Here is a 13379-nt window from a genome sequence, read left to right as displayed (position 1 = left end):
TGGCTCTCCTCTCTGCTCCTCGTTATCTCTATGCAATCATTCAATTAGAAATAAAGGAGAAAACTTTTACACCTCCCCAGCGCTGCAACCGTCAGTGCTAAAATGCAATGTCATGTGGATGGTGTTGTTTGATAATGCTGATAACGCTTGTTTGTTTAAGGTACACTACCTGTCCCTGAGAGTTCAATGTGTCACATTAAAATAAAGTGGTTCCAAGCGACTCATACATCAACAGCAAGAGAATTGGTTCCCAGGAAGTAGTGTGGAGAGGAAAGGCACTCCTTCAGTTAAACAGTCAGTTCAACCACGGTAATGAGGCATCTGGTCTCATTACGGGTGCAGCACTGCGTCATTGTAGTTTGATTGCTACAGAAAAGCTTGTTTCGAGGCACATTCCCTGTTTTAAGACTGCTGCTATACAAAAAGCCCAACACTCTCACAGGAGTAAGGCAACAGTGTAGATAATGCTGATAATGGTAATATATTATTAGTAATCACATGGTATTATTATTCTTTGCTGTATGGGTTGCAAATTATTCTAGTCCAGTTTATAATTTAAAACCCCCTATCTACTTTCAATCTATTCGTCAGAAAACAAAGTATTGTCTTCTGCAAGTCATTGATTTCTCATATCCATCTTGTGTGAAAGTGACCTCTGTAGCAGGCACGCATGGGTGGAAACTAATTGTCATTCACTCTTATTGATTACTTCTCAATAATTATTGCTCCGGATTATCTCACTTTAAATCCGTTTGATTTCTTTCAACAGCTTCATCATGTTCATGTTCACAAAGGCAGTCGGTGCTGATGCTTAGGCTGCTGGCACAGTCCCTCTCATCAAATGTCCATTAGGCAATCATCTCTGTGTTCCTATTGGAGGGGACCATAGATAATATATAAATGTACAATTAGAAAGAGAGAGAGAGAGAGAGAGAGAGAGAGAGAATGTAAAGAGGACTACAGATTAAAGGTTTGGCCGCCTCACACTGTGTTTGCCATGTTGATTCTATCTGATGTATGTGAGGGTAGATTGCTTTCAGCCTTGGCTTTGGCCCTGGCACTGAATTAATACAGTGAGCACTGCTTCTTTGCAGGGTGGGGATAATTGATGTGGGGGAAAAGAGAGCCAAGGGGGTGTTGGGGGGGCCGGGGGAATGTTGGGGCAAAGCCTGGCTCTGAGGCCAATAGAATAACGAGCCTGTGTCTTATCTCCATCCAAGACGCCACCTCTTATGGTCATGTACGAAGCCAAATCTCCTGTGTTTTTTTTTTATTCCACAAGATCATTTAAGTCGTCTCCCTCCTGTACCCCCTTTTCTGCCTGGTGGGCTGCTTGGCAGTCGGCATCGTGTTACTGAAGATCTGCGTGGGTCTGCTGGGTGTTTATGTTTCAGCTTCTTCTCATCTTAAAAAAAGGTAAAACAGGACATAAACACAAGACGGATATCCAAGTTTCCTCTCCCGGGTTCGATGCTTCACTCCAGTGGGTTAGTTCTGAATGTCATCTGTCTGCTGCTTTTGCTTTTGTGGAGCTTCCTACAGCAGTTTATGCCTCAACTGTGTTTATAATTGCCATCATGTTTGTTTTAATCAGTTACACATCCGAATGGATTGATGCAGTAAAGATGACTCAAAGCTCATCTCTTTGAATCTCCTTTGATTAAGAACATATTGTCAGCCCGGCAATACAATAAACAAATTATGGAAACAAATAAGTGCATAAAGGTGTGTTGTATGTGCAAAGAGTTGCTGTACGCTCACGGCAAACCAGGCTACCGTCATCGCTCAAGTCTTTCCACTGTTTTCATCTCTCTCTGGTAACGTTTAAAGAGTGTCAGCTAGACTGAAGAGAATGCCTGTGGCTGGCTCATTTCCTCTCTTGGTGCCTATAAGTCATTGCCGATTGGAAGGTCTGCTTTTATCTGCCTGTGCTGCCAAATCACTGGGGACGGGTTTTTGTTGATGTGTTTATTGGTTTGTAGTCACTGGTTCTGCCCTCTATCTTAAATCCCAACCCCAGAAACAAAACTGAGCCAAACCAAGATACTGTAAATGAGAACAGAGACTGTGTGTGAATGTTCATGGGTCAAAAAAGCATGCATACACTCAGAGATGTCCAAACAGAGTATACTGTAGCTGGGGCATTATGTAAAGTAAAGCTGGTCCACAATTGTCTCTTATAGGCTTACTGGTCACATGTTTAACGTTATATCAATCAAGACAATTTGAGAACAGTGCTGATTTCACTTTTGAACTGAAAACAATGCTTTAGCAGGCTAGACAAGACACTTACTGCAGCTATTGCCTTATATAGCTAGCTCATGTCTGCCAAACAACTATTGTAGTATTGGATTGGTATCGGTATTGGCAGATCCTCAAGGTTGTCTTATCAATATCGGTATCGGGCATGAAAAAGTGGCATCATCCCTTACAGAAATTTCAGGTTTCTGGCAAACAGTTGGCGAAAATTTGCGACAAGGTCATATTTTCATATGGAAATTAGGTTTCTGGCAAACGGTTGCGGTTAACTTTAGGCAATGTTGCAGCAAATTTGCAGCAATGTCATTATGCAAATCGGGACCATTATCGCTTGTTTCAATTTAGGACCTTGCAGTTGGAATTGTTGTTTGCTTATTCAAAGTCTAAAGACAGTCCAAAGTGTCCGTTTATTGCACATCATTTTTTATGTCATTTTGAAGAGCCACTGCATAGGCCTACCTGTGTGTGTTTGCGTGTTCATCCATGGAATCCATGGAGTCATTGTATGCAAGCAAACCGCATACAGGGGGTCTTTATTGTTGAGGTCAGACATGTTAACACAAACACATCTTGCACTCGCTTAAGGTTTTACCCGTGTAACCTACACTGATCCAGTTCTGCCAAATCCCTGCTTCTATCCACACTGGTAGCTTACAGTACAGTGCTATGTGGGAGGGGGAGTGGCTAGTGGCAAAAGCCAATGTGTGCTTCTTTTACCGATATATTTAACGATATCTTTTGCATTTCTTATTCAAACAACGTCAAATTTGGCACTGCACTTACTCATGCCCATAGCAAGACACCTGCCAAGTGAAATCAGTCTGACAAACGGTCAGCGAGATATGCCACAGACATCCGGACACACAGACACACAGATGCTTCTTGCTTTATAGATAGATGTTATTAAGGTGCTATATTGTTCTTTGAGGTCAAAAATTATCCCAAAACCCAGAATAGACCAAACAGTAGGCTATAGAGTTGGCATGGCAGGCATGGCAGCTTGGGGGGAGTTTAGTCTAGCCTTCTAGAGTTATTTCTCTGTGTACATTCATCTGCCTTTTTAATCTCCCCTGGTGGGCTTTTAAAATGTTAGGCTTTTAAAAATTTGAGCTGCAACTTACCTTGCCTCTCGACTTCACCTGCCAACACTAACGTCCAGCCTCTATGACGGTTCCTCCAATCATCATACAGAAGCTCGGCGTCCTCGCCATCCCACTGTCCCATTCACTCCCAGAGTGGGCAAATTTGGTCTCTGCATTTATCCCAATTCGTGAAACACACTCAGCACACAGTGAACACACACACACTAATCCCGACGCAGTGCTACAGCGGCGCTCGAGGAACAGTGAGGGGTTAGGAGCCTTGCTCAGGGGCACTTCAGCCGTTCCTACTGGTCGGGGTTCGAAGCGACAACACTCCGATTACAAGTCCGAAGCGCTAATCAGTAGGCCACGGCTGCCCCTAAAGAAGCTAATGTAATAGTGTTATTTGATGCGATTTTCCATGATATTTTAGCGGAGGCTGAGCTTACCCTGTAGTCTTTGGTGTGGTGGCAAATCATTGGTGAACACATTTGCCACTAGTGGCAAACTTCTCAAGTTTGCTGCAAACCTGCTACAAACATTTAATTTTAAAGCAACACCAAAATTATTTTGTACCTTAAAATAATGTTTCCAAAATCATTTCAGTGGTTCATCAACTCATAACAGGGTAAACAGCACCTCTCCATTTTCTTTGCGGCCCTCTATTGGCTATAACCGCACTATGCAAGTTTGCCAGATCAGGTAGCGGATCTGTAATTCGAATGAGACATAAGAAACTACGACAGCAGTAATGGAAAATTCTGCATTCAACCTGTAGGGGGACTAAAGAGGAAAAGTGCTTTGGTGTTGCTTTGATTTTAATGTAAGGGGTGCCATCCCTACTAACAGCATCTGCTAAATGAATAAATGTAAATATAGGTGTTATATACAACTGGGGGGAGGTAGGAGCCCCCATTCATTTCAATAAATCGGTTTGGCATGTTGGTTACTGCCCCTTTCCCGTTCTCATTAGAGGGAAAACATGACAGCAGCGTATCACTGAGTCGATGTGGAAAATGAACAGTTACGCTTTACACATTCATTTTAAATTCAGATGGGGTTCAGCTTGTTTCTGATTTTGAACACAATGGTTTCAAGGAATTAAGTTTACTTAACTGTCCAATGTACGTTATCAATGTAATTCTCCTTCAATATCCCAATGTGGACAAAGTTGTGTGGTAGCTAACATTCAGTGTTAGCTTCACTAGCTAACTTTATGTTGTCAGTGTAACATAGTTAAAATAGTTTAAAAAAAATATTCATACAAACATTCTAGGGAATATACATTCGTGTGAGAATTAATTAAAGGTGCAACTTATGATTCTCACATGAATGTGTATATTCCCTAGAATGTTCGTATGAATATTTTTGGACAGTTAAGTAGCCTAAACTTAAGTCCTTGAAACCATTGTGTTCAAAATCAGAAACAAGCTGAACCAATTTATTAAAATGAATGGGGGCTCCTACCTCCCTCCAGTTGTATATAATACCTACATTTACATTTATTCATTTAGCAGATGCTGTTAGTAAGGGTGGTACCCCTTACATTAAAATCAAAGCAACACCAAAGCACTTGTCTGTACGATCAAGTATGAAAATTAAAAAAATCATGAAATCAAATCAAATTGCATCATATTTACAGTCTATACTTCTCTGCTTTCACCTGCGCACCCATTACTCTTGTTTGAATTACTCGCAAACCCGTGATCGCATAGATATGGCAAGCATATCAGATGAAAGAGGAGACAGAGTGCTATCCAAGGTTCCAAGTATATCGATCCTTCTGGATTATAAAAACAGACAAAGTGACTGCAAAATAATAACATCATGTAGAACAACCAACTGTGCACACCCATTAGGCCTACTCTCGTTTGAATTACTCGCAAACTCGTGATCAGATATGCCACGCATGTCAGATAAAAGAGGAGACACAGAGCTATCATTTGATACCAAGTACATCCTTCTGGGTTATAAAACAGACAAATTGACAGCAAAATAATAACTGCATATAGCTGGACTTACCCCATGTTTTTATGTGTTTTTGTGGCAAAGCACATTCATAATCCAACACTATAATGTGTTTCTCTAAGGCAAAGCATGTTCATAATCCGGTTTTGAGATCCTAGCAAATTCCTGCATGGCATCCAATTCAAGGCTCACATTGCATCTCAAATTGTTTGACAAAGAAACACTTTTTTGCCTTTACTTCGTTCATGGCAATACAGTAAGAAGTTGTTGTAGAGAATCATTATGAGTGCACACACAGGCTAACACACAAACTCGGGTCAAGTCCGGTCAGATCAGTTCTATGGAGCACAGAAAGGTTCATCACTTTTTTCATCACTAAATAAAAAATGGCATTTATTTCTGTAAGGCACACACCACATATGTCTGTAAATTGCTCAACCCCAAAGTCCCCCTCCACCATTGAAATATTGCCAGATTCAGGACAGTCTGGCCTACACATACATGAAAGTCATGTCCAGCTGGCAGCTTGCTGTGGTGAGATACATTTCAAAATCTATTTTTTGTCTTTGTATTATTTCAAAATCAAAATCAAATCAATGCAAGTATTAATATATAAAATGGTGGCAGATCTGGGTAGCCTAGACTGTGCTGAAGAAAACATAGCATGTATAACTGGCACTTACAATGACCAGGATAAATGCTTATAACTAAAGGTAGTGAGGATGGCCGAAATAGGGCTCATAGGGCTAAATAAAAAATGGCATTTATTTCCGTAAGGCACACACCACATATTTTTCACATATGCTCAGCCCCACAGAATCCCTCCACCATGGCAATGATATTGCCAGATTCAGGATAGTCTGCCCTACACACACGCACAGCTTGCAGTGGTGAGATACATGTCAAAATTTAAGAATTCAAAATTCAAATCAATGCAAGTATTAATACATAAAATTATTAATACATGAAGATCTGGGTAGTCTAGAAAAAAAAACAATATAGAATGTGTGTATGGCACTTACAATGACCAGGATAAATGCTTCTAACTAAAGGTAGTGAAAATGCCCTTAAAGTAGTCTAGGATTCTAAGGGTTAATGTTAGTCTAAACCCTAGTGACAGACAGATAACTCTCCATCCAAACTTCACTTGTGCCTTTTATTCACTTTTCTCCACTTATACAGGTGCAACTCAATTAAGTTATTAAGCTTAATTATGATTAGACACTGAACGTATATGGCCCTTGATACCCAACAAACATGTGACATTCGGGAAATGTCCCCTAAAGGTTCGCCGAAGGTCACACAAAATGAAACGTTCTGGGGATGGGGACGTTCTAGGGATGTCCTCTGAAGGTTCTTAAAGTTGTTTTGTGTAACCTTCAGCGGACTTTTAGGTAACATTCCCTGAAGGTTATATTAAGGTTATATTTTGTATAATTAACGAAAATTGGCTTGAGGTTATAAGGGTTATTTTTGTCAAACCAGGAAATAACCTTTAGGGAATGTTCCTTGCAAGTTCCATTAAGGTCGCATTTTTGTACCCTACAATCATCATCAGTGGAATCTGAGGAGTAAGTCTGTCATTGTAATTTACCTTTATTTGCTTCCCGGCATGCATTGCAATATTTTGTCAGTTGCCTCATTTATAGGCTATTATTATTAGTTCTGATTTTAAAACACAATAGTTGAAAGAGTTTAGTCTTTGCTGACATTTTGAACAATAATGTAATGTTTTATTAGCTTATTGAGAAATATACACACCGTAAATATGAAACGTAGGTCTAACCCGGTATAAGAATCCAGATCATTATTTATTGAAATAACTTGACTTGGTGGAGGATGCGAAGTGTGATCAACCTGGATGTGTGCAGATTTTGCGAGAGGTAAGCATATATGAACATAAACAGGTAATAGCAGGATGGATAATTGAATAATAATTAGATCATTACAGGGCAGATGACAGTACTTTCTCACACGGTAAATGGTAATCTCACCCATGACAGTGAACACTCTGTAGCCTAGGCCTACATAACTGGCCAAGAGGGGTTTCTACCCATAAGAACTGTTCCATATTGTATGCAGTGAACATAAGACATTGACATAGTTCAAAGAATGTTCTGTGGACGTTCCCCTAACCAATGATTTGACCACAAAGGAACGTCTCAGCATCGTTAAGGAAATTTCCCTGAAGATTGCAGCGAACGTTCCCACACCCTTCAGCGGACGTTCTCCGAACCGAAAATTGGTTGCTGGGTAGGCTAGCTACTTCAGCCAAAAAGTTTGAAATTCACTGCAACTCCCTTTTTTTTTTAATTGGTGTTTCATAGTGCTCATTTCTGGCACCATTTAGCCAGTTAGGTGCCACGTCACCTACAATATGTCGGCAATGCAGATTCATTGGGGGTTGAGCTGGCAATTTCCTGCTGGGAGGATCAGCCAATCCACATGGATGATACAATCTGTGGATAATTACGTGCATAATTTGTGTTGTCCATGTGGATTTGTTTATCGAAACCTAGAAGTTTGGATATTAACAAGATTCATATTATAAATATTGCTGGCTCACTTTTCACCAGACATCTCAGGTATGTATACTCTCGCTACCAGACACCATACTTATTGTACACCCCAGTATACTGTTGCTTTTACAATATAAATAGTATAATATAAGTTAGTATAACAATACTCAACTGAGAATGGCTAAATGCTATTTCCCATTCATGCCCATGGTTACCAAGAAAAAACATTTGGTTTTTAGTTTTACTGACATTTTGTTAGTGGGCCATTATATCCAGAATTGTGATCCTAAACACAAGGGAATAAAGCAAGAATACAAAGGTATATATAACTGGACAAACTGACCTGCATTTTCAATGAGAGAAAGTCAAACAAAATGTGTGTGTGGAATGACTTCATCTTTAGCCCATGCTATACTTGTCAATCAAGTTTCATGAATGGGCAGGCAGTTTTTGCGCAATCCTGCTAACAGACCTGGGCGGAGGTAAAAATGTTTTTTCAACAAACCCACTCTTTTCCCACCATCATCTGTCATTATTGTTGCCAGTGCAAGTGTGTAAAGACATAAAAATCATGACAACCTTAACTAGATGTACCGCAGAGTGGTACAAAATATGACCGCCGCCCAGTCCAGCACATGTTTTCCACAAAAATAAGTCACGCTGAAAGGCATCTGGTATCTGCTAGACAACAAGTACCAAAACATGATTAGTTCATAGATTTCACATGTAATATACATTTTATACAACCCCACCCCCATCTTGCCTGTTCATAATTCTGATAAATTCTTGAATTGTGTGCATGTGTGCGTGTACATGTTTATGTTTATGTGTGTGTGTGTGTGTGCGTGCATGTGCATGTGCTTGTGTGTTTGCCTGTTTATGTGCCTGTGTGTGTGCATGTGCATGCATGCGTATATATGTCTACTGTGTGAGTATGTATCATACGTAGGATTACTGTGAATGTATGTGTGTGCGTGTGTATCTGTTTATGCACATGTGTGCATATGCAATGGGTTTACATGACCCCTGGAGGCAAACATACGCAAAAAATTGGTCATCCTAGGCCCTACGGTTCTCAAGATATTCACAGAAAACTGTGTCTGCCCTACCCTCCTTTCGGGGGGTCCAGTCCAGCAGGGGGGCTACAGATCAAAACGAAAAGCGATGGTTCCATGCTATCCATGTGGGGTTGCATGCCCACCAAGTTTCGTGTACCCCGGTCTTTCAGTGTCCCAGGAATCCTTGTTGGTGTACGGTCACTAAATGTACACATAAATTATTTTATTGTAAGGCCCCCCATGAACGAAAGTCTACGAAACTTGGCATGCATTCGGAGGGTGTCATAATGATCCTACACTTTCAATTTCGTGCAGTTTTGACCATGTCAGCCAGAGATATTGTGATGAAAACACCTAATGTTTTGCTTTTTCATTTTTAACTAGGTGGCGCTATACATGAAATAAGTGGTAATGGGATAGGTTGACATGCCCCCTTAAGACCAACATACAAAAAAAGGTGGACCTCCTAGGCCCTACAGTTCTCGAGATATTCACAGAAAACTGTCTCCGGCCACCTACAGGCCAGTTGGTGTATAGTAACATAAATTAATTTATTGTGTGGCCCCCCATGAACGGAATTCCACGAAACTTAGCGTGCATTCAGAGGGTGTCATAATGATCCTACACTTCCAATTTCGTGCAGTTTTGACTATGTTAGGTCACAGATACCTGCGATTACAACACCTCATTTTTACTTTTTTGTGTTTAACTAGGTGGCGCTATACATGAAATGAGTGGTTATGGAATGGGTTGACATGGCCCTTTGAGATCAACATGCAAAAAAAAAAAGGTCCTCCTAAACCCTACGGTTCTCGAGATATTCACAGAAAACTGTGTCTGCCCTACCCTCCTTTCGGGGGTCCAGTCCAGCGGGGGGGCTACAGATCAAAATGAAAACAGGAGGTTCCATGCTATCCATGTGGGGTTACATGCCCACCAAGGTTCGTGTACCCCGGTCTTACAGTGTCCCGGGAATCCTTGACGGAAATTTGGACATTTCGAAAAAAAGAAAAAAAAAAATCTGACTAAACCTATATGACCGCCGCTTCGCTGCGCGGCGGTCATAATAATTGTTCCATGACAAGGGAAAGAAATAAAGGATATAATATTGCCCCAGAAGCCATAAGGGTACTTTACCTATTTCACATGAATAGACAACCTTATCCCTAATAGTTTTTGCAATTCATTAACAATTCCATTTATAACACTTTTTGGTTGAATTTTTGATGAATGGTCATTAAATATCTCTGAACTTGCCATACATACAGCATACAAAACAGAGTATGCTTTGCAGATGGCCTCCGCTTTCTTGATAAGATGTATTAACTGTCCACCTGCTATATAAAGACCAAAGACCCTAAGGTCAAGACAGGGCAAGATCCTTCCCAGACATTATTAGTTTTAAGCTCCAACTGTCCCATGTGTCCAGCAAAAAAAATGGCAGGCCCCACAAAGCAGTGACATAATGAGGCTAATTCATAATGATAATCCGAGGGAATTGATTTCTTTTGTTTCTCTTTCAAGCAAACACCCCTGGAAGGATTAGGGCACACTCCACCCTACATAAGTTCCTTTTAGCCATCCTCATAAAGGGATGCTCACGTCCCTAATGTAATTTATGTTTAATTGGCATTGCAGCTAAGCCAATTAAAATGCCTCTGACCTCTGACTAGACCATGATGGTGCTGAACCCGACTAGGAAGGTTCATTGAGGTGCACATCGAACTTGATGTTGAACTTCTGTAGAAACTGTTAATGAGGGGCATAAATCTGTTGAATGGTGCCATTTATTGTTCAAAACCCAGGGCCTAAGTGCTTCAGCTCCAGACTCTCAGGCCATCCATGATTTGGTCCCTGGCTGCAAATCATTCTCTCTCCTCGAAAATGTGAGGAGGAGAAGGTGGATGAAAAGAATGAAAAAGTAAACTGGACCTAGCCATTTGTTAACCTAAGACTTCTTCACCTAGATAACACTGCTTTGGCAGGTTTGCCCCGGCTCCATTGTTGGACCTTTCTCAAAAACTTTGGTCAGTGCTGTGTGACCTCTGACCCCCTGGTCTTTGTACCACTGGATGGTGTTTATGGCCTCAAATCCTCTGAACTTCTACTTTCTTTATGGCAAACTTTCCCAGTTTGCAGATGACAAAAAAAGTGGGAAGAGACAATCCATGTCCCCCCTCGACTACCTCCTGGGTTTCTATGTGTCTTTAAGGCTCCTCACAAAGACAGTTCCTTTGAGGGACAAAACAGGCCCCTGCACCCACCCAACGATGCCCTAAAAAAATCAAATGTTCCGAGAAGGGTTCTTGAATGGGCCCACACATTAACCAAGCTCTTTCTTGAGGAAAATAGAACAGAGGCATCAAAGTGAGGCCGTGTCTAACAATGAAATTGAAGGCTCAAGTCTGATTTTTAGAACCTTTGTTTGGAATTGGGCCAAGACTGAAAAATAATTCATATACAACCATACAGAAATCAAATCAAACAAGTGTCCTTCTTGAGCCAGGTTCCCCCATTGTAATGTAATATTAAGTTATATTTCTCAAACTCAAGTAACGTACTTGCTTAGCTAACAGCTGAGTGTCATGGTATTAAAGGTTGACATTATAAACAATTAAAAAACTATTTAGCATGTAGCATTGCTGTTATAACATTATAAACCACAGAGTAAACTAGTATGGGGTATAGACGTTGCATATTATGAATACCATACACTGGAAAGGCTTCAAGGAAGAGATAGTGGTGACACTATGCTGTGATATACAGCAGGCTGTAGACTACTATTATGCAATATAGCCTTGACCAGCACACTGAGTTACATTCCTAATATACATTATTTAATATGCATGTTTGATAGGTCCTGGATGAATGGGATTTGACCCAAAAGGCTGTGATCCGACCATCTTGATTTGACCTCAGTATGCGCATTGCATACATTTCTCCATTGTAGTGCTGGTTTGAATTTTTAAGCAAAGCATGGCACAGTAACCAGGGTCCTAGGAGACATTTGCCCATACAGTGCGTAATTCAACTTACAATGGCCCATACACATCCCAAGCCCCAAGCACTCTGCAAGCTGGAGACGACTGGCCAACGAGCTGCAAATTGCAAAACAGCAGCGCGATCTTTAAAGGCCCAGACCGAGCAATGCAGTTCCTCATTGAGACCCAGCCGACAGTAATGGTTCTCACTTAAGGGCAAGCTCCCAGCATACTGCTTGCATTCCAGTGGCCTACACCACATAGGCAAACAATACACAGCCTTTTTCTCCACAGCACCAGTTCCAGTGAGCACTGAACAGGCTTCTGTTGACAATGCCTGTGCTCTCACATCACAGGAATGCCAAACACGAAACATACAGCACAGAAAGTAGAGAGAGAGAGAAAGAAGAGAGAGAGAGAGAGAGAGAGAGAGAGAAGAGGAAGAAAGTCTAGTAGGGTGAGACATGGCTGATTTGACAATACAGAGTTCAAAGGAAAGGTTTATTGCTCTTTTCACCCCACACTGATGGTGGTAGTTTTGACACTGATTGTTTGCACTGATGCATAGTTGACATGCAAAGTTAGAATAGTTATTTGCTGTTTAATAGGTGCATGTTTGTTTATTAGCATGCTGTGTGTGTGTGTGTGTGTGTGTGTGTGTGTGTGTGTGAACAGTCTTGATAGATTATCGATTATTTCCTAAATGCCTGTAAAGGTCAACACAAGGTCAACCATTGCCCTGAGACAAGGGTACTGCACACATTGATTTTCAAATTAGGCACATCATTATTCATAAATATGTGCTAATTCTGTTGGGTCTAGACTGTCACATTCATAAAAGATCAATATATACACTGCCTGACTTGAACGCAGATGCTCTTCCAATTGATTATCACATGTATTTATTTCTCCTCTGTTGGCCCCCTCTCAATGAGAAAACTGCCTTTGCCCTTAACAACTATGAGGCTTTTTGCAGCTAATGAAAAACATTTGGAATGCACAGAACTGAAGAAGCCAACTCAGGGAAAAGTTGCATAGCATGTTGTTGTCAATTAGGAACAAGCTAGGATGAGTATCTTTTCGTGCTCATAGATGCAAGAATTGGAGGGCCAAGCAACAAAAGCGCTCTTTGGCTTTTTTACAGGGAGGCTGAAGACCACAGACCATGGCACAAACCTAAGCTCCACGACTTCCCACGGTGACCAGGGTAGGAGCCTAAGGCCGGGGGAGAAGGGCCTCATTCATAGCTGAAAGTAAACAGAGACCTGGAAAATAAGTACAAATAGTAAACACACTCATACTGAGAGATGTATGTGGTCGTTTGCATCTTTGTGATCCAGTCCAATTCCAAGAGGGCAAGGAGTCAAGGAAAATATACACAGACTTTGGTTTTTCAATTCTCTATGACAAACTTTGATTCTTCAACTCAGCTGCAGAAAAGCCTGTTACTGGAAAGAGCTGGCCCTACAGCACAAACCCCACAGATTCTTTGGTTTGACATTTATCCATGGA

This window comes from Alosa sapidissima, chromosome 11 (genome assembly GCF_018492685.1).
Source record: "Alosa sapidissima isolate fAloSap1 chromosome 11, fAloSap1.pri, whole genome shotgun sequence".
NCBI classification, from domain to species: Eukaryota; Metazoa; Chordata; class Actinopteri; order Clupeiformes; family Clupeidae; genus Alosa; species Alosa sapidissima.
The sequence above is the reverse complement of the archived record's forward strand: the minus strand, read 5'-3'. Positions refer to the sequence as shown.